The following is a 3,365-nucleotide window of genomic DNA, read 5'->3' on the forward strand; positions in this document are numbered from 1 at the left end:
CTTTATTTCATCTCTGGGCATTCATGTTTGTTGCTGCTTCTACTTGGAATGCCCTTCTCTCAGATGTTCTCCTGGCTGTTCTCCTCACAACTCAACTGTACCATCTTCACAGAGGCCATCCCTACTGAGTTAACTAAGATGCTGCCTCCCATGTTCCCCTGCCTGTCCAGTCATTCACTTCATCAAAACCACCTTCACACTCACTCACTGCCATGAAATCTTCATGACAAATTTCAGTATTCTAAATTGTCTTAATTATGCATTGACTTGGTATTTATTGACTGTCTTCTCCTTACAGAACATAATTTATGTTGGACACGGACTTTTCACAGTTACTGCATTTTTCCCAGTGTGCCCAGATCAGTGCCTGTCATATGGTAGACAATGAATGTTTGTGTAATGGTTAACTGACTCTTTTAACGTGACCACATATAATCTGTTTTTCCTGATTGTGTCATCATCATCATCACCATCATTACTCTCATTACTATTTTTTTATTTTAAAAAAGACACATTTATTCGGCATCATGATCAGACGACCACATTTGGCAATCAGCAGCATAGATGCAAAAACAAAAAACAAACAAACAAAAAAAACATTAAAACCCTTTGTTGGAATACTTTAGACTTTCCACAGAATGAGAACTCAAATAATCTTTTATATAATTAGTCACAAATATAATCCTCGAGTATTTTCCCCCATAAACATGAGTATTTGTCTAAAACATGTCTTCTTTGTAGCAGCCAGGCCCTGCCTCCACTATGCTTGGCTGAGTTCATGAACCTGTTGTAACCTATAGCTTCCCTATCACTTCTCTGGTTCTCCTCTCCTGCTAAGCTTTGTTTCATCTTTGTTTCCTGGCAGTAATTAAAATTTTCTGCTACTTCCATAGCTACTGCTGCTACTGGAACCATCATAGCCACCTTGGTTTCATGATTTGGCAGAGTATTGGCCTTCACCAACATAGGGGTCAGAGATTCTGTCTCCAAAATTTCCTTCTTTCATGAGTCCAAAATTTGAAGACTGATTGTTGTAATTGCCAAATTCATTGTAGCTTCCACCACCTCTGAAATTGCTTCCACTAACACCACCAAAGCTTCCTCTGCCTCCATGTTATAGCTGTCACAGCTGATGCTCCCGCCATAACCACTGCCCTGGTTTCCATAACCCTGTCCACCACTTCCAAAGCCTCTGCTTCCTCCAGACTCACCAGGGCTGCCTCCTCCATAACCACAATCATTACCAAATCCATTATAGCCATCCCCACTGCCACCATATTCACTGCCACCACGGCTGCCACCAAAGCCACTATGACCACTAGAGTTTCCTCCATGACCAAAGTTGTCATTCCCACCAAAACCACCTCCATGACCACCACCAAAGTTTCTAGAACCACTCGACCTCTTTGGCTGGATGAAACACTATCCATCTCTTTCTTTGACAGGGCTTTCCTAACTTCACAGTTGTGGCCAGTCACAGTATGGTATTTCTGGATGACAGTCTTATCCACTGAATCACGGTCACCAACGGTTACAAAGTCAAAGCTCCTTTTCTTGCCACTGCCTCTGTCCATCATGATTTCAGTCACTTCAATTCTTCCATACTGTTCAAAATAATCTCTTAGGTAATGTCCTTCAGTGTCTTCTTTAATGCCACCAGCAAATATCTTTTTCGCAGGTAAGTGGCCACCTGGTTTTTGAGAATCTTCTCTTGAGACAGCTCCCTTTGGTTCCACAACTCTTCCATCCACCTTGTGTGGCTTTGCATTCATGGTGCGTCCACCTCCTCCACAGTGGCATATGTGACAAACCCACAGTCCCTGGAGCACTTGGTGTTTGCAGTTCTCATTACCACACAGTCCCTGAGCCTTCCCCATTGCTCAAAACGGCTCCTCCCACTCCAATCGGTTGTTTTAAAGCTGAACCTTCTAGTGAACAGCTTCTGCAGCTGTTTTGACTCTGACTGACTTAGCCATGATTTCAGGGAAGAGAGACTTTTACGATGCTTCCTTGGCAGCATCTACGGGCAGCATTATTATTATTTCAACTCTAATTTTCTGTAGAAAAAAAATGCGCATTCAGGTATTGATTAGCCAAGCCATTGTGTTAGAACTCAACACAACATAGGTAAATAATATGGTTTCTGTCCTCATAGAATTTATAGCCTAGAGGACGACATAGGAATTAAGTAGAAAATTATAGGATAATCTTTTCATTTTATGAATAAATATACCAGATATTCATTGGAGGCCTAATATATGTGCCAGGCATTAGTCTAGGCACTAAGAATACAGTGGTCAATAAAATAGTTCTTGTGTGTAACTCAAATCTTATGGTGGTAATATGTGATATATAATAATAGTAATAATAACATAATATAAACTTGAAAAGTTTATATATTCATTCATTTACCAATCTCTCTTAAATTGTGACACTACAGGTTAGTTAACTTATCCATCTCTGGATGAACTAGTAATCTCAATTTTGGCCCCACAAAACTGAGAATAATGTCCTGCTATGTGATAGCACATAAAGCTGCTGGCACCAGACTGGCTTCTAGCTAGTTCCTTTCATCTTCTAACTGCTGCAGCCATTTTTCTGAAGTCAAACAATTTTATGACCAAGAAAAGCATTTTTTATCATAAGTCATTTTTTACTATGAACACTTTGTGAATTATTTGGACTCACTAGACATCTAGCAGACCACCAAGGAAATATATAGTGGCACAAGAATGTTTTGAGATGGACAGTATGAGCATATTAGCTGTTTTCTTAGGGCACAGTGTATAATGATGAATAGTCTAAGTAGGTCTGCACAATATGATGCCAATGGGAATTACCCAGTCAGGACCCAATGTAATGCGCGTGAAATGGGCAAAGTGGGGAGAAGATTGCATGAGAACTAGAGAAGACAGAAAAGTAATTCTAGAAGGTAAAAATGTCCTTTTTCACTTTTTCTTTACTGCATCCCTTGTCTCACATTTTTTAAGAAAGGAGTATACCTTCAATAAAGGAAGGAGGGAAAGAAGGAAGAAAGAAAGGAAGGGAGGAAAGAGAAGGGAAAATGGATAAGTAAAGTGAGAGGTGACGAAAATCTTTAGGAAAATCATAATGCTGAGTTGTAATACTGATACAGTTTTTTGGGGGGTTGTTATTTTGTAGTATTATCTAGAGACAATAGACATAGATAATTATAATTTTAAGTGGCAATTTTATTGTTGTAGGTAATTTTGTTAAAAATATCTATCTGTGATGTATCAGAGCATGTATTCACATTGAGATAATTAAAAAAAAAACTACAGGCCATTGTAGGTAGTTCGTAGAACACATGGGTAAAATTGCTATATAACTTTTCTAATGTTTTT

The 3,365-nt window shown here is 39.0% G+C and overlaps 1 pseudogene; it reads right to left on the bottom strand.

Moving 5' to 3' along the window:
• Positions 1-868: 868 nt before the first annotated feature.
• Positions 869-2,020, bottom strand: LOC105551344 (annotated as a pseudogene).
• Between the last annotated feature and the right edge of the window lie 1,345 nt (positions 2,021-3,365).

This window comes from Mandrillus leucophaeus, unplaced genomic scaffold, assembly GCF_000951045.1.
Source record: "Mandrillus leucophaeus isolate KB7577 unplaced genomic scaffold, Mleu.le_1.0 Scaffold519, whole genome shotgun sequence".
NCBI classification, from domain to species: domain Eukaryota; kingdom Metazoa; phylum Chordata; class Mammalia; order Primates; family Cercopithecidae; genus Mandrillus; species Mandrillus leucophaeus.